We start from the raw sequence: 16256 nt of genomic DNA, 5'->3' as shown, positions 1-16256 counted from the left end.
GGCGAGAGTAGTACTAAGTTGGGTGACCACTTGGGAAGTCCTCGTGTTGCACCCCTTTTTTATTTTTTATTTCTTATTTCTTTTGCTCGTTATTTCAATTTCTCCCCGTTCTTTTCTTCCTTTCTTTACAAATGGCAACCTCCCCCGCTCGCACGCTCACGCCCATCGCGTTTCTTCTCCCCGACGTGTCCGCGCGGGCCCCGCCGACCGTTCCGAGCACGTGCGTGCACCCACCGTCGCCTCGATCATGCCGCCCCGCATGCGTTAAATGCAATTTGTGCGCATTGCATGTCGGGTGCGATCATACCAGCACTAATGCACCGGATCCAATCAGAACTCCGCAGCTAAGCGTGCTTGGGCGATAGTAGTACTAAGTTGGGTGACCACTTGGGAAGTCCTCGTGTTGCACCCCTTTTTTATTTTTTATTTCTTATTTCTTTTGCTCGTTATTTCAATTTCTCCCCGTTCTTTTCTTCCTTTCTTTACAAATGGCAACCTCCCCCGCTCGCGCACGCTCACGCCCATCGCGTTTCTTCTCCCCGACGTGTCCGCGCAGGCCCCGCCGACCGTTCCGAGCACGTGCGTGCACCCACCGTCGCCTCGATCATGCCGCCCCGCATGCGTTAAATGCAATTTGTGCGCATTGCATGTCGGGTGCGATCATACCAGCACTAATGCACCGGATCCCATCAGAACTCCGCAGACAAGCGTGCTTGGGCGAGAGTAGTACTAAGTTGGGTGACCACTTGGGAAGTCCTCGTGTTGCACCCCTTTTTTATTTTTTATTTCTTATTTCTTTTGCTCGTTATTTCAATTTCTCCCCGTTCTTTTCTTCCTTTCTTTACAAATGGCAACCTCCCCCGCTCGCACGCTCACGCCCATCGCGTTTCTTCTCCCCGACGTGTCCGCGCGGGCCCCGCCGACCGTTCCGAGCACGTGCGTGCACCCACCGTCGCCTCGATCATGCCGCCCCGCATGCGTTAAATGCAATTTGTGCGCATTGCATGTCGGGTGCGATCATACCAGCACTAATGCACCGGATCCAATCAGAACTCCGCAGCTAAGCGTGCTTGGGCGATAGTAGTACTAAGTTGGGTGACCACTTGGGAAGTCCTCGTGTTGCACCCCTTTTTTATTTTTTATTTCTTATTTCTTTTGCTCGTTATTTCAATTTCTCCCCGTTCTTTTCTTCCTTTCTTTACAAATGGCAACCTCCCCCGCTCGCACGCTCACGCCCATCGCGTTTCTTCTCCCCGACGTGTCCGCGCGGGCCCCGCCGACCGTTCCGAGCACGTGCGTGCACCCACCGTCGCCTCGATCATGCCGCCCCGCATGCGTTAAATGCAATTTGTGCGCATTGCATGTCGGGTGCGATCATACCAGCACTAATGCACCGGATCCCATCAGAACTCCGCAGCTAAGCGTGCTTGGGCGATAGTAGTACTAAGTTGGGTGACCACTTGGGAAGTCCTCGTGTTGCACCCCTTTTTTATTTTTTATTTCTTATTTCTTTTGCTCGTTATTTCAATTTCTCCCCGTTCTTTTCTTCCTTTCTTTACAAATGGCAACCTCCCCCGCTCGCGCACGCTCACGCCCATCGCGTTTCTTCTCCCCGACGTGTCCGCGCGGGCCCCGCCGACCGTTCCGAGCACGTGCGTGCACCCACCGTCGCCTCGATCATGCCGCCCCGCATGCGTTAAATGCAATTTGTGCGCATTGCATGTCGGGTGCGATCATACCAGCACTAATGCACCGGATCCCATCAGAACTCCGCAGCTAAGCGTGCTTGGGCGATAGTAGTACTAAGTTGGGTGACCACTTGGGAAGTCCTCGTGTTGCACCCCTTTTTTATTTTTTATTTCTTATTTCTTTTGCTCGTTATTTCAATTTCTCCCCGTTCTTTTCTTCCTTTCTTTACAAATGGCAACCTCCCCCGCTCGCGCACGCTCACGCCCATCGCGTTTCTTCTCCCCGACGTGTCCGCGCGGGCCCCGCCGACCGTTCCGAGCACGTGCGTGCACCCACCGTCGCCTCGATCATGCCGCCCCGCATGCGTTAAATGCAATTTGTGCGCATTGCATGTCGGGTGCGATCATACCAGCACTAATGCATCGGATCCCATCAGAACTCCGTAGTTAAGCGTGCTTGGGTGAGAGTAGTACTAAGTTGGGTGACCACTTGGGAAGTCCTCGTGTTGCACCCCTTTTTTATTTTTTATTTCTTATTTCTTTTGCTCGTTATTTCAATTTCTCCCCGTTCTTTTCTTCCTTTCTTTACAAATGGCAACCTCCCCCGCTCGCACGCTCACGCCCATCGCGTTTCTTCTCCCCGACGTGTCCGCGCGGGCCCCGCCGACCGTTCCGAGCACGTGCGTGCACCCACCGTCGCCTCGATCATGCCGCCCCGCATGCGTTAAATGCAATTTGTGCGCATTGCATGTCGGGTGCGATCATACCAGCACTAATGCACCGGATCCCATCAGAACTCCGCAGCTAAGCGTGCTTGGGCGATAGTAGTACTAAGTTGGGTGACCACTTGGGAAGTCCTCGTGTTGCACCCCTTTTTTATTTTTTATTTCTTATTTCTTTTGCTCGTTATTTCAATTTCTCCCCGTTCTATTCTTCCTTTCTTTACAAATGGCAACCTCCCCCGCTCGCGCACGCTCACGCCCATCGCGTTTCTTCTCCCCGACGTGTCCGCGCGGGCCCCGCCGACCGTTCCGAGCACGTGCGTGCACCCACCGTCGCCTCGATCATGCCGCCCCACATGCGTTAAATGCAATTTGTGCGCATTGCATGTCGGGTGCGATCATACCAGCACTAATGCACCGGATCCCATCAGAACTCCGCAGTTAAGCGTGCTTGGGCGAGAGTAGTACTAAGTTGGGTGACCACTTGGGAAGTCCTCGTGTTGCACCCCTTTTTTATTTTTTATTTCTTATTTCTTTTGCTCGTTATTTCAATTTCTCCCCGTTCTTTTCTTCCTTTCTTTACAAATGGCAACCTCCCCCGCTCGCACGCTCACGCCCATCGCGTTTCTTCTCCCCGACGTGTCCGCGCGGGCCCCGCCGACCGTTCCGAGCACGTGCGTGCACCCACCGTCGCCTCGATCATGCCGCCCCGCATGCGTTAAATGCAATTTGTGCGCATTGCATGTCGGGTGCGATCATACCAGCACTAATGCACCGGATCCAATCAGAACTCCGCAGCTAAGCGTGCTTGGGCGATAGTAGTACTAAGTTGGGTGACCACTTGGGAAGTCCTCGTGTTGCACCCCTTTTTTATTTTTTATTTCTTATTTCTTTTGCTCGTTATTTCAATTTCTCCCCGTTCTTTTCTTCCTTTCTTTACAAATGGCAACCTCCCCCGCTCGCGCACGCTCACGCCCATCGCGTTTCTTCTCCCCGACGTGTCCGCGCAGGCCCCGCCGACCGTTCCGAGCACGTGCGTGCACCCACCGTCGCCTCGATCATGCCGCCCCGCATGCGTTAAATGCAATTTGTGCGCATTGCATGTCGGGTGCGATCATACCAGCACTAATGCACCGGATCCCATCAGAACTCCGCAGACAAGCGTGCTTGGGCGAGAGTAGTACTAAGTTGGGTGACCACTTGGGAAGTCCTCGTGTTGCACCCCTTTTTTATTTTTTATTTCTTATTTCTTTTGCTCGTTATTTCAATTTCTCCCCGTTCTTTTCTTCCTTTCTTTACAAATGGCAACCTCCCCCGCTCGCACGCTCACGCCCATCGCGTTTCTTCTCCCCGACGTGTCCGCGCGGGCCCCGCCGACCGTTCCGAGCACGTGCGTGCACCCACCGTCGCCTCGATCATGCCGCCCCGCATGCGTTAAATGCAATTTGTGCGCATTGCATGTCGGGTGCGATCATACCAGCACTAATGCACCGGATCCCATCAGAACTCCGCAGCTAAGCGTGCTTGGGCGATAGTAGTACTAAGTTGGGTGACCACTTGGGAAGTCCTCGTGTTGCACCCCTTTTTTATTTTTTATTTCTTATTTCTTTTGCTCGTTATTTCAATTTCTCCCCGTTCTTTTCTTCCTTTCTTTACAAATGGCAACCTCCCCCGCTCGCGCACGCTCACGCCCATCGCGTTTCTTCTCCCCGACGTGTCCGCGCGGGCCCCGCCGACCGTTCCGAGCACGTGCGTGCACCCACCGTCGCCTCGATCATGCCGCCCCGCATGCGTTAAATGCAATTTGTGCGCATTGCATGTCGGGTGCGATCATACCAGCACTAATGCACCGGATCCCATCAGAACTCCGCAGACAAGCGTGCTTGGGCGAGAGTAGTACTAAGTTGGGTGACCACTTGGGAAGTCCTCGTGTTGCACCCCTTTTTTATTTTTTATTTCTTATTTCTTTTGCTCGTTATTTCAATTTCTCCCCGTTCTTTTCTTCCTTTCTTTACAAATGGCAACCTCCCCCGCTCGCACGCTCACGCCCATCGCGTTTCTTCTCCCCGACGTGTCCGCGCGGGCCCCGCCGACCGTTCCGAGCACGTGCGTGCACCCACCGTCGCCTCGATCATGCCGCCCCGCATGCGTTAAATGCAATTTGTGCGCATTGCATGTCGGGTGCGATCATACCAGCACTAATGCACCGGATCCCATCAGAACTCCGCAGTTAAGCGTGCTTGGGCGAGAGTAGTACTAAGTTGGGTGTGACCACTTGGGAAGTCCTCGTGTTGCACCCCTTTTTTATTTTTTATTTCTTATTTCTTTTGCTCGTTATTTCAATTTCTCCCCGTTCTTTTCTTCCTTTCTTTACAAATGGCAACCTCCCCCGCTCGCACGCTCACGCCCATCGCGTTTCTTCTCCCCGACGTGTCCGCGCGGGCCCCGCCGACCGTTCTGAGCACGTGCGTGCACCCACCGTCGCCTCGATCATGCCGCCCAGCATGCGTTAAATGCAATTTGTGCGCATTGCATGTCGGGTGCGATCATACCAGCACTAATGCACCGGATCCCATCAGAACTCCGCAGCTAAGCGTGCTTGGGCGAGAGTAGTACTAAGTTGGGTGACCACTTGGGAAGTCCTCGTGTTGCACCCCTTTTTTATTTTTTATTTCAATTTCTCCCCGTTCTTTTCTTCCTTTCTTTACAAATGGCAACCTCCCCCGCTCGCACGCTCACGCCCATCGCGTTTCTTCTCCCCGACGTGTCCGCGCGGGCCCCGCCGACCGTTCCGAGCACGTGCGTGCACCCACCGTCGCCTCGATCATGCCGCCCCGCATGCGTTAAATGCAATTTGTGCGCATTGCATGTCGGGTGCGATCATACCAGCACTAATGCACCGGATCCCATCAGAACTCCGCAGTTAAGCGTGCTTGGGCGAGAGTAGTACTAAGTTGGGTGACCACTTGGGAAGTCCTCGTGTTGCACCCCTTTTTTATTTTTTATTTCTTATTTCTTTTGCTCGTTATTTCAATTTCTCCCCGTTCTTTTCTTCCTTTCTTTACAAATGGCAACCTCCCCCGCTCGCACGCTCACGCCCATCGCGTTTCTTCTCCCCGACGTGTCCGCGCGGGCCCCGCCGACCGTTCCGAGCACGTGCGTGCACCCACCGTCGCCTCGATCATGCCGCCCCGCATGCGTTAAATGCAATTTGTGCGCATTGCATGTCGGGTGCGATCATACCAGCACTAATGCACCGGATCCCATCAGAACTCCGCAGTTAAGCGTGCTTGGGCGAGAGTAGTACTAAGTTGGGTGACCACTTGGGAAGTCCTCGTGTTGCACCCCTTTTTTATTTTTTATTTCTTATTTCTTTTGCTCGTTATTTCAATTTCTCCCCGTTCTTTTCTTCCTTTCTTTACAAATGGCAACCTCCCCCGCTCGCACGCTCACGCCCATCGCGTTTCTTCTCCCCGACGTGTCCGCGCGGGCCCCGCCGACCGTTCCGAGCACGTGCGTGCACCCACCGTCGCCTCGATCATGCCGCCCCGCATGCGTTAAATGCAATTTGTGCGCATTGCATGTCGGGTGCGATCATACCAGCACTAATGCACCGGATCCCATCAGAACTCCGCAGCTAAGCGTGCTTGGGCGATAGTAGTACTAAGTTGGGTGACCACTTGGGAAGTCCTCGTGTTGCACCCCTTTTTTATTTTTTATTTCTTATTTCTTTTGCTCGTTATTTCAATTTCTCCCCGTTCTTTTCTTCCTTTCTTTACAAATGGCAACCTCCCCCGCTCGCGCACGCTCACGCCCATCGCGTTTCTTCTCCCCGACGTGTCCGCGCGGGCCCCGCCGACCGTTCCGAGCACGTGCGTGCACCCACCGTCGCCTCGATCATGCCGCCCCGCATGCGTTAAATGCAATTTGTGCGCATTGCATGTCGGGTGCGATCATACCAGCACTAATGCACCGGATCCCATCAGAACTCCGCAGACAAGCGTGCTTGGGCGAGAGTAGTACTAAGTTGGGTGACCACTTGGGAAGTCCTCGTGTTGCACCCCTTTTTTATTTTTTATTTCTTATTTCTTTTGCTCGTTATTTGAATTTCTCCCCGTTCTTTTCTTCCTTTCTTTACAAATGGCAACCTCCCCCGCTCGCACGCTCACGCCCATCGCGTTTCTTCTCCCCGACGTGTCCGCGCGGGCCCCGCCGACCGTTCCGAGCACGTGCGTGCACCCACCGTCGCCTCGATCATGCCGCCCCGCATGCGTTAAATGCAATTTCTGCGCATTGCATGTCGGGTGCGATCATACCAGCACTAATGCACCGGATCCCATCAGAACTCCGCAGTTAAGCGTGCTTGGGCGAGAGTAGTACTAAGTTGGGTGACCACTTGGGAAGTCCTCGTGTTGCACCCCTTTTTTATTTTTTATTTCTTATTTCTTTTGCTCGTTATTTCAATTTCTCCCCGTTCTTTTCTTCCTTTCTTTACAAATGGCAACCTCCCCCGCTGGCACGCTCACGCCCATCGCGTTTCTTCTCCCCGACGTGTCCGCGCGGGCCCCGCCGACCGTTCTGAGCACGTGCGTGCACCCACCGTCGCCTCGATCATGCCGCCCAGCATGCGTTAAATGCAATTTGTGCGCATTGCATGTCGGGTGCGATCATACCAGCACTAATGCACCGGATCCCATCAGAACTCCGCAGCTAAGCGTGCTTGGGCGAGAGTAGTACTAAGTTGGGTGACCACTTGGGAAGTCCTCGTGTTGCACCCCTTTTTTATTTTTTATTTCAATTTCTCCCCGTTCTTTTCTTCCTTTCTTTACAAATGGCAACCTCCCCCGCTCGCACGCTCACGCCCATCGCGTTTCTTCTCCCCGACGTGTCCGCGCGGGCCCCGCCGACCGTTCCGAGCACGTGCGTGCACCCACCGTCGCCTCGATCATGCCGCCCCGCATGCGTTAAATGCAATTTGTGCGCATTGCATGTCGGGTGCGATCATACCAGCACTAATGCACCGGATCCCATCAGAACTCCGCAGTTAAGCGTGCTTGGGCGAGAGTAGTACTAAGTTGGGTGACCACTTGGGAAGTCCTCGTGTTGCACCCCTTTTTTATTTTTTATTTCTTATTTCTTTTGCTCGTTATTTCAATTTCTCCCCGTTCTTTTCTTCCTTTCTTTACAAATGGCAACCTCCCCCGCTCGCACGCTCACGCCCATCGCGTTTCTTCTCCCCGACGTGTCCGCGCGGGCCCCGCCGACCGTTCCGAGCACGTGCGTGCACCCACCGTCGCCTCGATCATGCCGCCCCGCATGCGTTAAATGCAATTTGTGCGCATTGCATGTCGGGTGCGATCATACCAGCACTAATGCACCGGATCCCATCAGAACTCCGCAGTTAAGCGTGCTTGGGCGAGAGTAGTACTAAGTTGGGTGACCACTTGGGAAGTCCTCGTGTTGCACCCCTTTTTTATTTTTTATTTCTTATTTCTTTTGCTCGTTATTTCAATTTCTCCCCGTTCTTTTCTTCCTTTCTTTACAAATGGCAACCTCCCCCGCTCGCACGCTCACGCCCATCGCGTTTCTTCTCCCCGACGTGTCCGCGCGGGCCCCGCCGACCGTTCCGAGCACGTGCGTGCACCCACCGTCGCCTCGATCATGCCGCCCCGCATGCGTTAAATGCAATTTGTGCGCATTGCATGTTGGGTGCGATCATACCAGCACTAATGCACCGGATCCCATCAGAACTCCGCAGTTAAGCGTGCTTGGGCGAGAGTAGTACTAAGTTGGGTGACCACTTGGTGGGAAGTCTTCGTGTTGCACCCCTTTTTTATTTTTTATTTCTTATTTCTTTTGCTCGTTATTTCAATTTCTCCCCGTTCTTTTCTTCCTTTCTTTACAAATGGCAACCTCCCCCGCTCGCACGCTCACGCCCATCGCGTTTCTTCTCCCCGACGTGTCCGCGCGGGCCCCGCCGACCGTTCCGAGCACGTGCGTGCACCCACCGTCGCCTCGATCATGCCGCCCCGCATGCGTTAAATGCAATTTGTGCGCATTGCATGTCGGGTGCGATCATACCAGCACTAATGCACCGGATCCCATCAGAACTCTGCAGTTAAGCGTGCCTGGGCGAGAGTAGTACTAAGTTGGGTGACCACTTGGGAAGTCCTCGTGTTGCACCCCTTTTTTATTTTTTATTTTTTATTTCTTATTTCTTTTGCTCGTTATTTCAATTTCTCCCCGTTCTTTTCTTCCTTTCTTTACAAATGGCAACCTCCCCCGCTCGCACGCTCACGCCCATCGCGTTTCTTCTCCCCGACGTGTCCGCGCGGGCCCAGCCGACCGTTCCGAGCACGTGCGTGCACCCACCGTCGCCTCGATCATGCCGCCCCGCATGCGTTAAATGCAATTTGTGCGCATTGCATGTCGGGTGCGATCATACCAGCACTAATGCACCGGATCCCATCAGAACTCCGCAGTTAAGCGTGCTTGGGCGAGAGTAGTACTAAGTTGGGTGACCACTTGGGAAGTCCTCGTGTTGCACCCCTTTTTTATTTTTTATTTCAATTTCTCCCCGTTCTTTTCTTCCTTTCTTTACAAATGGCAACCTCCCCCGCTCGCACGCTCACGCCCATCGCGTTTCTTCTCCCCGACGTGTCCGCGCGGGCCCCGCCGACCGTTCCGAGCACGTGCGTGCACCCACCGTCGCCTCGATCATGCCGCCCCGCATGCGTTAAATGCAATTTGTGCGCATTGCATGTCGGGTGCGATCATACTAGCACTAATGCACCGGATCCCATCAGAACTCTGCAGTTAAGCGTGCTTCGGCGAGAGTAGTACTAAGTTGGGTGACCACTTGGGAAGTCCTCGTGTTGCACCCCTTTTTTATTTTTTATTTCAATTTCTCCCCGTTCTTTTCTTCCTTTCTTTACAAATGGCAACCTCCCCCGCTCGCACGCTCACGCCCATCGCGTTTCTTCTCCCCGACGTGTCCGCGCGGGGCCCCGCCGACCGTTCCGAGCACGTGCGTGCACCCACCGTCGCCTCGATCATGCCGCCCCGCATGCGTTAAATGCAATTTGTGCGCATTGCATGTCGGGTGCGATCATACCAGCACTAATGCACCGGATCCCATCAGAACTCCGCAGTTAAGCGTGCTTGGGCGAGAGTAGTACTAAGTTGGGTGACCACTTGGGAAGTCCTCGTGTTGCACCCCTTTTTTATTTTTTATTTCTTATTTCTTTTGCTCGTTATTTCAATTTCTCCCCGTTCTTTTCTTCCTTTCTTTACAAATGGCAACCTCCCCCGCTCGCACGCTCACGCCCATCGCGTTTCTTCTCCCCGACGTGTCCGCGCGGGCCCCGCCGACCGTTCCGAGCACGTGCGTGCACCCACCGTCGCCTCGATCATGCCGCCCCGCATGCGTTAAATGCAATTTGTGCGCATTGCATGTCGGGTGCGATCATACCAGCACTAATGCACCGGATCCCATCAGAACTCCGCAGTCAAGCGTGCTTGGGCGAGAGTAGTACTAAGTTGGGTGACCACTTGGGAAGTCCTCGTGTTGCACCCCTTTTTTATTTTTTATTTCTTATTTCTTTTGCTCGTTATTTCAATTTCTCCCCGTTCTTTTCTTCCTTTCTTTACAAATGGCAACCTCCCCCGCTCGCACGCTCACGCCCATCGCGTTTCTTCTCCCCGACGTGTCCGCGCGGGCCCCGCCGACCGTTCCGAGCACGTGCGTGCACCCACCGTCGCCTCGATCATGCCGCCCCGCATGCGTTAAATGCAATTTGTGCGCATTGCATGTCGGGTGCGATCATACCAGCACTAATGCACCGAATCCCATCAGAACTCCGCAGTCAAGCGTGCTTGGGCGAGAGTAGTACTAAGTTGGGTGACCACTTGGGAAGTCCTCGTGTTGCACCCCTTTTTTATTTTTTATTTCTTATTTCTTTTGCTCGTTATTTCAATTTCTCCCCGTTCTTTTCTTCCTTTCTTTACAAATGGCAACCTCCCCCGCTCGCACGCTCACGCCCATCGCGTTTCTTCTCCCCGACGTGTCCGCGCGGGCCCCGCCGACCGTTCCGAGCACGTGCGTGCACCCACCGTCGCCTCGATCATGCCGCCCCGCATGCGTTAAATGCAATTTGTGCGCATTGCATGTCGGGTGCGATCATACCAGCACTAATGCACCGGATCCCATCAGAACTCCGCAGTTAAGCGTGCTTGGGCGAGAGTAGTACTAAGTTGGGTGACCACTTGGGAAGTCCTCGTTTTGCACCCCTTTTTTATTTTTTATTTCTTATTTCTTTTGCTCGTTATTTCAATTTCTCCCCGTTCTTTTCTTCCTTTCTTTACAAATGGCAACCTCCCCCGCTCGCACGCTCACGCCCATCGCGTTTCTTCTCCCCGACGTGTCCGCGCGGGCCCCGCCGACCGTTCCGAGCACGTGCGTGCACCCACCGTCGCCTCGATCATGCCGCCCCGCATGCGTTAAATGCAATTTGTGCGCATTGCATGTCGGGTGCGATCATACCAGCACTAATGCACCGGATCCCATCAGAACTCCGCAGTCAAGCGTGCTTGGGCGAGAGTAGTACTAAGTTGGGTGACCACTTGGGAAGTCCTCGTGTTGCACCCCTTTTTTATTTTTTATTTCAATTTCTCCCCGTTATTTTCTTCCTTTCTTTACAAATGGCAACCTCCCCCGCTCGCACGCTCACGCCCATCGCGTTTCTTCTCCCCGACGTGTCCGCGCGGGCCCCGCCGACCGTTCCGAGCACGTGCGTGCACCCACCGTCGCCTCGATCATGCCGCCCCGCATGCGTTAAATGCAATTTGTGCCGTTGCATGTCGGGTGCGATCATACCAGCACTTATGCACCGGATCCCATCAGAACTCCGCAGTTAAGCGTGCTTGGGCGAGAGTAGTACTAAGTTGGGTGACCACTTGGGAAGTCCTCGTGTTGCACCCCTTTTTTATTTTTTATTTCTTATTTCTTTTGCTCGTTATTTCAATTTCTCCCCGTTCTTTTCTTCCTTTCTTTACAAATGGCAACCTCCCCCGCTCGCACGCTCACGCCCATCGCGTTTCTTCTCCCCGACGTGTCCGCGCGGGCCCCGCCGACCGTTCCGAGCACGTGCGTGCACCCACCGTCGCCTCGATCATGCCGCCCCGCATGCGTTAAATGCAATTTGTGCGCATTGCATGTCGGGTGCGATCATACCAGCACTAATGTACCGGATCCCATCAGAACTCCGCAGTCAAGCGTGCTTGGGCGAGAGTAGTACTAAGTTGGGTGACCACTTGGGAAGTCCTCGTGTTGCACCCCTTTTTTATTTTTTATTTCAATTTCTCCCCGTTCTTTTCTTCCTTTCTTTACAAATGGCAACCTCCCCCGCTCGCACGCTCACGCCCATCGCGTTTCTTCTCCCCGACGTGTCCGCGCGGGCCCCGCCGACCGTTCCGAGCACGTGCGTGCACCCACCGTCGCCTCGATCATGCCGCCCCGCATGCGTTAAATGCAATTTGTGCGCATTGCATGTCGGGTGCGATCATACCAGCACTAATGCACCGGATCCCATCAGAACTCCGCAGTTAAGCGTGCTTGGGCGAGAGTAGTACTAAGTTGGGTGACCACTTGGGAAGTCCTCGTGTTGCACCCCTTTTTTATTTTTTATTTCTTATTTCTTTTGCTCGTTATTTCAATTTCTCCCCGTTCTTTTCTTCCTTTCTTTACAAATGGCAACCTCCCCCGCTCGCACGCTCACGCCCATCGCGTTTCTTCTCCCCGACGTGTCCGCGCGGGCCCCGCCGACCGTTCCGAGCACGTGCGTGCACCCACCGTCGCCTCGATCATGCCGCCCCGCATGCGTTAAATGCAATTTGTGCGCATTGCATGTCGGGTGCGATCATACCAGCACTAATGCACCGGATCCCATCAGAACTCCGCAGTTAAGTGTGCTTGGGCGAGAGTAGTACTAAGTTGGGTGACCACTTGGGAAGTCCTCGTGTTGCACCCCTTTTTTATTTTTTATTTCAATTTCTCCCCGTTCTTTTCTTCCTTTCTTTACAAATGGCAACCTCCCCCGCTCGCACGCTCACGCCCATCGCGTTTCTTCTCCCCGACGTGTCCGCGCGGGCCCCGCCGACCGTTCCGAGCACGTGCGTGCACCCACCGTCGCCTCGATCATGCCGCCCCGCATGCGTTAAATGCAATTTGTGCGCATTGCATGTCGGGTGCGATCATACCAGCACTAATGCACCGGATCCCATCAGAACTCCGCAGTTAAGCGTGCTTGGGCGAGAGTAGTACTAAGTTGGGTGACCACTTGGGAAGTCCTCGTGTTGCACCCCTTTTTTATTTTTTATTTCAATTTCTCCCCGTTCTTTTCTTCCTTTCTTTACAAATGGCAACCTCCCCCGCTCGCACGCTCACGCCCATCGCGTTTCTTCTCCCCGACGTGTCCGCGCGGGCCCCGCCGACCGTTCCGAGCACGTGCGTGCACCCACCGTCGTCTCGATCATGCCGCCCCGCATGCGTTAAATGCAATTTGTGCGCATTGCATGTCGGGTGCGATCATACCAGCACTAATGCACCGGATCCCATCAGAACTCCGCAGTTAAGCGTGCTTGGGCGAGAGTAGTACTAAGTTGGGTGACCACTTGGGAAGTCCTCGTGTTGCACCCCTTTTTTATTTTTTATTTCTTATTTCTTTTGCTCGTTATTTCAATTTCTCCCCGTTCTTTTCTTCCTTTCGTTACAAATGGCAACCTCCCCCGCTCGCACGCTCACGCCCATCGCGTTTCTTCTCCCCGAAGTGTCCGCGCGGGCCCCGCCGACCGTTCCGAGCACGTGCGTGCACCCACCGTCGCCTCGATCATGCCGCCCCGCATGCGTTAAATGCAATTTGTGCGCATTGCATGTCGGGTGCGATCATACCAGCACTAATGCACCGGATCCCATCAGAACTCCGCAGTTAAGCGTGCTTGGGCGAGAGTAGTACTAAGTTGGGTGACCACTTGGGAAGTCCTCGTGTTGCACCCCTTTTTTATTTTTTATTTCTTATTTCTTTTGCTCGTTATTTCAATTTCTCCCCGTTCTTTTCTTCCTTTCTTTACAAATGGCAACCTCCCCCGCAGGGGCGCCGGTCACGCCCATCGCGTTTCTTCTCCCCGACGTGTCCGCGCGGGCCCCGCCGACCGTTCCCGAGCAGTGCCGGTGCACCCACCGTCGCCTCGATCATGCCGCCCCGCATGCGTTAAATGCAATTTGTGCGCATTGCATGTCGGGTGCGATCATACCAGCACTAATGCACCGGATCCCATCTGAACTCCGCAGTTTAAGCGTGCTTGGCGAGAGTAGTACTAAGTTGGGTGACCACGTTGGGAAGTCCTCGTGTTGCACCCCTTTTTTATTTTTTATTTCAATTTCTCCCCGTTCTTTTCTTCCTTTCTTTACAAATGGCAACCGTCCCCGCTCGCACGCTCACGCCCATCGCGTTTCTTCTCCCCGACGTGTCCGCGCGGGCCCCGCCGACCGTTCCGAGCACGTGCGTGCACCCACCGTCGCCTCGATCTGCCGCCCCGCATGCGTTAAATGCAATTTGTGCGCATTGCATGTCGGGTGCGATCATACCAGCACTAATGCACCGGATCCCATCAGACTCCGCAGTTAAGCGTGCTTGGGCGAGAGTAGTACTAAGTTGGGTGACCACTTGGGAAGTCCTCGTGTTGCACCCCTTTTTTATTTTTATTTCAATTTCTCCCCGTTCTTTTCTTCCTTTCTTTACAAATGGCAACCTCCCCCGCTCGCACGCTCACGCCCATCGCGTTTCTTCTCCCCGACGTGTCCGCGCGGGCCCCGCCGGACCGTTTCCGAGCACGTGCGGGCACCCACCGTCGCCTCGATCATGCCGCCCCGCATGCGTTAAATGCAATTTGTGCGCATTGCATGTCGGGTGCGATCATACCAGCACTAATGCACCGGATCCCATCAGAACTCCGCAGTTAAGCGTGCTTGGGCGAGAGTAGTACTAAGTTGGGTGACCACTTGGGAAGTCCTCGTGTTGCACCCCTTTTTTATTTTTTATTTCAATTCTCCCCGTTCTTTTCTTCCTTTCTTTACAAATGGCAACCTCCCCCGCTCGCACGCTCACGCCCATCGCGTTTCTTCTCCCCGACGTGTCCGGCGGGCCCCGCCGACCGTTCCGAGCACGTGCGTGCACCCACCGTCGCCTCGATCATGCCGCCCCGCATGCGTTAAATGCAATTTGTGCGCATTGCATGTCGGGTGCGATCATACCAGCACTAATGCACCGGATCCCATCAGAACTCCGCAGTTAAGCGTGCTTGGGCGAGAGTAGTACTAAGTTGGGTGACCACTTGGGAAGTCCTCGTGTTGCACCCTTTTTTATTTTTTATTTCAATTTCTCCCCGTTCTTTTCTTCCTTTCTTACAAATGGCAACCTCCCCCGCTCGCACGCTCACGCCCATCGCTTTCTTCTCCCCGACGTGTCCGCGCGGGCCCCGCCGACCGTTCCGAGCACGTGCGTGCACCCACCGTCGCCTCGATCATGCCGCCCCGCATGCGTTAAATGCAATTTGTGCGCATTGCATGTCGGGTGCGATCATACCAGCACTAATGCACCGGATCCCATCAGAACTCCGCAGTTAAGCGTGCTTGGGCGAGAGTAGTACTAAGTTGGGTGACCACTTGGGAAGTCCTCGTGTTGCACCCCTTTTTTATTTTTTATTTCAATTTCTCCCCGTTCTTTTCTTCCTTTCTTTACAAATGGCAACCTCCCCCGCTCGCACGCTCACGCCCATCGCGTTTCTTCTCCCCGACGTGTCCGCGCGGGCCCCGCCGACCGTTCCGAGCACGTGCGTGCACCCACCGTCGCCTCGATCATGCCGCCCCGCATGCGTTAAATGCAATTTGTGCGCATTGCATGTCGGGTGCGATCATACCAGCACTAATGCACCGGATCCCATCAGAACTCCGCAGTTAAGCGTGCTTGGGCGAGAGTAGTACTAAGTTGGGTGACCACTTGGGAAGTCCTCGTGTTGCACCCCTTTTTTATTTTTTATTTCAATTTCTCCCCGTTCTTTTCTTCCTTTCTTTACAAATGGCAACCTCCCCCGCTCGCACGCTCACGCCCATCGCGTTTCTTCTCCCCGACGTGTCCGCGCGGGCCCCGCCGACCGTTCCGAGCACGTGCGTGCACCCACCGTCGCCTCGATCATGCCGCCCCGCATGCGTTAAATGCAATTTGTGCGCATTGCATGTCGGGTGCGATCATACCAGCACTAATGCACCGGATCCCATCAGAACTCCGCAGTTAAGCGTGCTTGGGCGAGAGTAGTACTAAGTTGGGTGACCACTTGGGAAGTCCTCGTGTTGCACCCCTTTTTTATTTTTTATTTCAATTTCTCCCCGTTCTTTTCTTCCTTTCTTTACAAATGGCAACCTCCCCCGCTCGCACGCTCACGCCCATCGCGTTTCTTCTCCCCGACGTGTCCGCGCGGGCCCCGCCGACCGTTCCGAGCACGTGCGTGCACCCACCGTCGCCTCGATCATGCCGCCCCGCATGCGTTAAATGCAATTTGTGCGCATTGCATGTCGGGTGCGATCATACCAGCACTAATGCACCGGATCCCATCAGAACTCCGCAGTTAAGCGTGCTTGGGCGAGAGTAGTACTAAGTTGGGTGACCACTTGGGAAGTCCTCGTGTTGCACCCCTTTTTTATTTTTTATTTCAATTTCTCCCCGTTCTTTTCTTCCTTTCTTTACAAATGGCAACCTCCCCCGCTCGCACGCTCACGCCCATCGCGTTTCTT

At 54.3% G+C, this 16256-nt stretch overlaps 45 non-coding genes and 2 pseudogenes across 45 annotated transcripts in view; all 47 read left to right on the top strand.

Moving 5' to 3' along the window:
- Positions 1–55, top strand: part of LOC147788609 (5S ribosomal RNA) — a 119-nt gene extending 64 nt beyond the window's left edge. The window contains exon 1 of the ribosomal RNA XR_015412919.1: positions 1–55. This exon is cut by the window's left edge and continues 64 nt beyond it. This is a non-coding gene — a ribosomal RNA (5S ribosomal RNA).
- Positions 56–293: 238 nt separating this feature from the next.
- Positions 294–412, top strand: LOC147788608 (5S ribosomal RNA). The gene has a single exon (XR_015412569.1). It is a non-coding gene; the product is annotated as a 5S ribosomal RNA (ribosomal RNA).
- Positions 413–652: 240 nt separating this feature from the next.
- Positions 653–771, top strand: LOC147788607 (5S ribosomal RNA). The gene has a single exon (XR_015412367.1). It is a non-coding gene; the product is annotated as a 5S ribosomal RNA (ribosomal RNA).
- Positions 772–1009: 238 nt separating this feature from the next.
- LOC147788606 (5S ribosomal RNA) lies at positions 1010–1128 on the top strand. The gene has a single exon (XR_015412568.1). It is a non-coding gene; the product is annotated as a 5S ribosomal RNA (ribosomal RNA).
- A 238-nt stretch (positions 1129–1366) lies between these two features.
- LOC147788605 (5S ribosomal RNA) lies at positions 1367–1485 on the top strand. Its single transcript, XR_015412405.1, has one exon. It is a non-coding gene; the product is annotated as a 5S ribosomal RNA (ribosomal RNA).
- A 240-nt stretch (positions 1486–1725) lies between these two features.
- LOC147788604 (5S ribosomal RNA) lies at positions 1726–1844 on the top strand. Its single transcript, XR_015412404.1, has one exon. It is a non-coding gene; the product is annotated as a 5S ribosomal RNA (ribosomal RNA).
- A 240-nt stretch (positions 1845–2084) lies between these two features.
- Positions 2085–2203, top strand: LOC147788603 (5S ribosomal RNA). Its single transcript, XR_015412490.1, has one exon. It is a non-coding gene; the product is annotated as a 5S ribosomal RNA (ribosomal RNA).
- A 238-nt stretch (positions 2204–2441) lies between these two features.
- Positions 2442–2560, top strand: LOC147788602 (5S ribosomal RNA). Its single transcript, XR_015412403.1, has one exon. It is a non-coding gene; the product is annotated as a 5S ribosomal RNA (ribosomal RNA).
- Positions 2561–2800: 240 nt separating this feature from the next.
- On the top strand, positions 2801–2919 carry LOC147788601 (5S ribosomal RNA). Its single transcript, XR_015412918.1, has one exon. It is a non-coding gene; the product is annotated as a 5S ribosomal RNA (ribosomal RNA).
- A 238-nt stretch (positions 2920–3157) lies between these two features.
- On the top strand, positions 3158–3276 carry LOC147788600 (5S ribosomal RNA). The gene has a single exon (XR_015412567.1). It is a non-coding gene; the product is annotated as a 5S ribosomal RNA (ribosomal RNA).
- Positions 3277–3516: 240 nt separating this feature from the next.
- LOC147788599 (5S ribosomal RNA) lies at positions 3517–3635 on the top strand. The gene has a single exon (XR_015412366.1). It is a non-coding gene; the product is annotated as a 5S ribosomal RNA (ribosomal RNA).
- A 238-nt stretch (positions 3636–3873) lies between these two features.
- LOC147788598 (5S ribosomal RNA) lies at positions 3874–3992 on the top strand. The gene has a single exon (XR_015412402.1). It is a non-coding gene; the product is annotated as a 5S ribosomal RNA (ribosomal RNA).
- A 240-nt stretch (positions 3993–4232) lies between these two features.
- Positions 4233–4351, top strand: LOC147788597 (5S ribosomal RNA). The gene has a single exon (XR_015412364.1). It is a non-coding gene; the product is annotated as a 5S ribosomal RNA (ribosomal RNA).
- Positions 4352–4589: 238 nt separating this feature from the next.
- On the top strand, positions 4590–4710 carry LOC147788596 (5S ribosomal RNA). Its single transcript, XR_015412536.1, has one exon. It is a non-coding gene; the product is annotated as a 5S ribosomal RNA (ribosomal RNA).
- Positions 4711–4948: 238 nt separating this feature from the next.
- Positions 4949–5067, top strand: LOC147788595 (5S ribosomal RNA). The gene has a single exon (XR_015412968.1). It is a non-coding gene; the product is annotated as a 5S ribosomal RNA (ribosomal RNA).
- A 215-nt stretch (positions 5068–5282) lies between these two features.
- Positions 5283–5401, top strand: LOC147788594 (5S ribosomal RNA). The gene has a single exon (XR_015412917.1). It is a non-coding gene; the product is annotated as a 5S ribosomal RNA (ribosomal RNA).
- A 238-nt stretch (positions 5402–5639) lies between these two features.
- Positions 5640–5758, top strand: LOC147788593 (5S ribosomal RNA). The gene has a single exon (XR_015412916.1). It is a non-coding gene; the product is annotated as a 5S ribosomal RNA (ribosomal RNA).
- A 238-nt stretch (positions 5759–5996) lies between these two features.
- LOC147788592 (5S ribosomal RNA) lies at positions 5997–6115 on the top strand. Its single transcript, XR_015412401.1, has one exon. It is a non-coding gene; the product is annotated as a 5S ribosomal RNA (ribosomal RNA).
- Positions 6116–6355: 240 nt separating this feature from the next.
- Positions 6356–6474, top strand: LOC147788591 (5S ribosomal RNA). Its single transcript, XR_015412363.1, has one exon. It is a non-coding gene; the product is annotated as a 5S ribosomal RNA (ribosomal RNA).
- Positions 6475–6712: 238 nt separating this feature from the next.
- On the top strand, positions 6713–6831 carry LOC147788590 (5S ribosomal RNA). The gene has a single exon (XR_015412915.1). It is a non-coding gene; the product is annotated as a 5S ribosomal RNA (ribosomal RNA).
- Positions 6832–7069: 238 nt separating this feature from the next.
- Positions 7070–7188, top strand: LOC147788589 (5S ribosomal RNA). The gene has a single exon (XR_015412966.1). It is a non-coding gene; the product is annotated as a 5S ribosomal RNA (ribosomal RNA).
- A 215-nt stretch (positions 7189–7403) lies between these two features.
- On the top strand, positions 7404–7522 carry LOC147788588 (5S ribosomal RNA). Its single transcript, XR_015412914.1, has one exon. It is a non-coding gene; the product is annotated as a 5S ribosomal RNA (ribosomal RNA).
- Positions 7523–7760: 238 nt separating this feature from the next.
- Positions 7761–7879, top strand: LOC147788587 (5S ribosomal RNA). Its single transcript, XR_015412913.1, has one exon. It is a non-coding gene; the product is annotated as a 5S ribosomal RNA (ribosomal RNA).
- Positions 7880–8117: 238 nt separating this feature from the next.
- LOC147788586 (5S ribosomal RNA) lies at positions 8118–8239 on the top strand (annotated as a pseudogene).
- Positions 8240–8477: 238 nt separating this feature from the next.
- On the top strand, positions 8478–8596 carry LOC147788585 (5S ribosomal RNA). The gene has a single exon (XR_015412272.1). It is a non-coding gene; the product is annotated as a 5S ribosomal RNA (ribosomal RNA).
- A 245-nt stretch (positions 8597–8841) lies between these two features.
- Positions 8842–8960, top strand: LOC147788584 (5S ribosomal RNA). The gene has a single exon (XR_015412910.1). It is a non-coding gene; the product is annotated as a 5S ribosomal RNA (ribosomal RNA).
- A 215-nt stretch (positions 8961–9175) lies between these two features.
- On the top strand, positions 9176–9294 carry LOC147788583 (5S ribosomal RNA). The gene has a single exon (XR_015412539.1). It is a non-coding gene; the product is annotated as a 5S ribosomal RNA (ribosomal RNA).
- Positions 9295–9510: 216 nt separating this feature from the next.
- Positions 9511–9629, top strand: LOC147788582 (5S ribosomal RNA). Its single transcript, XR_015412909.1, has one exon. It is a non-coding gene; the product is annotated as a 5S ribosomal RNA (ribosomal RNA).
- Positions 9630–9867: 238 nt separating this feature from the next.
- Positions 9868–9986, top strand: LOC147788581 (5S ribosomal RNA). Its single transcript, XR_015413061.1, has one exon. It is a non-coding gene; the product is annotated as a 5S ribosomal RNA (ribosomal RNA).
- Positions 9987–10224: 238 nt separating this feature from the next.
- Positions 10225–10343, top strand: LOC147788580 (5S ribosomal RNA). The gene has a single exon (XR_015412510.1). It is a non-coding gene; the product is annotated as a 5S ribosomal RNA (ribosomal RNA).
- Positions 10344–10581: 238 nt separating this feature from the next.
- On the top strand, positions 10582–10700 carry LOC147788579 (5S ribosomal RNA). The gene has a single exon (XR_015412225.1). It is a non-coding gene; the product is annotated as a 5S ribosomal RNA (ribosomal RNA).
- A 238-nt stretch (positions 10701–10938) lies between these two features.
- Positions 10939–11057, top strand: LOC147788578 (5S ribosomal RNA). Its single transcript, XR_015413060.1, has one exon. It is a non-coding gene; the product is annotated as a 5S ribosomal RNA (ribosomal RNA).
- Positions 11058–11271: 214 nt separating this feature from the next.
- Positions 11272–11390, top strand: LOC147788577 (5S ribosomal RNA). The gene has a single exon (XR_015413025.1). It is a non-coding gene; the product is annotated as a 5S ribosomal RNA (ribosomal RNA).
- Positions 11391–11628: 238 nt separating this feature from the next.
- Positions 11629–11747, top strand: LOC147788576 (5S ribosomal RNA). Its single transcript, XR_015412350.1, has one exon. It is a non-coding gene; the product is annotated as a 5S ribosomal RNA (ribosomal RNA).
- A 215-nt stretch (positions 11748–11962) lies between these two features.
- LOC147788575 (5S ribosomal RNA) lies at positions 11963–12081 on the top strand. The gene has a single exon (XR_015412908.1). It is a non-coding gene; the product is annotated as a 5S ribosomal RNA (ribosomal RNA).
- Positions 12082–12319: 238 nt separating this feature from the next.
- Positions 12320–12438, top strand: LOC147788574 (5S ribosomal RNA). Its single transcript, XR_015413031.1, has one exon. It is a non-coding gene; the product is annotated as a 5S ribosomal RNA (ribosomal RNA).
- Positions 12439–12653: 215 nt separating this feature from the next.
- On the top strand, positions 12654–12772 carry LOC147788573 (5S ribosomal RNA). The gene has a single exon (XR_015412907.1). It is a non-coding gene; the product is annotated as a 5S ribosomal RNA (ribosomal RNA).
- A 215-nt stretch (positions 12773–12987) lies between these two features.
- LOC147788572 (5S ribosomal RNA) lies at positions 12988–13106 on the top strand. Its single transcript, XR_015412906.1, has one exon. It is a non-coding gene; the product is annotated as a 5S ribosomal RNA (ribosomal RNA).
- Positions 13107–13344: 238 nt separating this feature from the next.
- On the top strand, positions 13345–13463 carry LOC147788571 (5S ribosomal RNA). Its single transcript, XR_015412905.1, has one exon. It is a non-coding gene; the product is annotated as a 5S ribosomal RNA (ribosomal RNA).
- A 243-nt stretch (positions 13464–13706) lies between these two features.
- LOC147788570 (5S ribosomal RNA) lies at positions 13707–13826 on the top strand (annotated as a pseudogene).
- Positions 13827–14040: 214 nt separating this feature from the next.
- On the top strand, positions 14041–14158 carry LOC147788569 (5S ribosomal RNA). Its single transcript, XR_015412546.1, has one exon. It is a non-coding gene; the product is annotated as a 5S ribosomal RNA (ribosomal RNA).
- A 216-nt stretch (positions 14159–14374) lies between these two features.
- Positions 14375–14493, top strand: LOC147788568 (5S ribosomal RNA). The gene has a single exon (XR_015412904.1). It is a non-coding gene; the product is annotated as a 5S ribosomal RNA (ribosomal RNA).
- A 213-nt stretch (positions 14494–14706) lies between these two features.
- LOC147788567 (5S ribosomal RNA) lies at positions 14707–14825 on the top strand. Its single transcript, XR_015412955.1, has one exon. It is a non-coding gene; the product is annotated as a 5S ribosomal RNA (ribosomal RNA).
- A 212-nt stretch (positions 14826–15037) lies between these two features.
- LOC147788566 (5S ribosomal RNA) lies at positions 15038–15156 on the top strand. The gene has a single exon (XR_015412903.1). It is a non-coding gene; the product is annotated as a 5S ribosomal RNA (ribosomal RNA).
- Positions 15157–15371: 215 nt separating this feature from the next.
- LOC147788565 (5S ribosomal RNA) lies at positions 15372–15490 on the top strand. Its single transcript, XR_015412902.1, has one exon. It is a non-coding gene; the product is annotated as a 5S ribosomal RNA (ribosomal RNA).
- Positions 15491–15705: 215 nt separating this feature from the next.
- Positions 15706–15824, top strand: LOC147788564 (5S ribosomal RNA). The gene has a single exon (XR_015412900.1). It is a non-coding gene; the product is annotated as a 5S ribosomal RNA (ribosomal RNA).
- Positions 15825–16039: 215 nt separating this feature from the next.
- Positions 16040–16158, top strand: LOC147788563 (5S ribosomal RNA). Its single transcript, XR_015412898.1, has one exon. It is a non-coding gene; the product is annotated as a 5S ribosomal RNA (ribosomal RNA).
- Positions 16159–16256: the final 98 nt, after the last annotated feature.

The sequence above is a fragment of the Cucurbita pepo genome, chromosome 16, assembly GCF_057944985.1.
Source record: "Cucurbita pepo subsp. pepo isolate OVF chromosome 16, ASM5794498v1, whole genome shotgun sequence".
In the NCBI taxonomy this organism is placed as follows: domain Eukaryota; kingdom Viridiplantae; phylum Streptophyta; class Magnoliopsida; order Cucurbitales; family Cucurbitaceae; genus Cucurbita; species Cucurbita pepo.
Note: the sequence above shows the minus strand (reverse complement) of the source record. Positions and strands in the feature narration are given on the sequence as shown.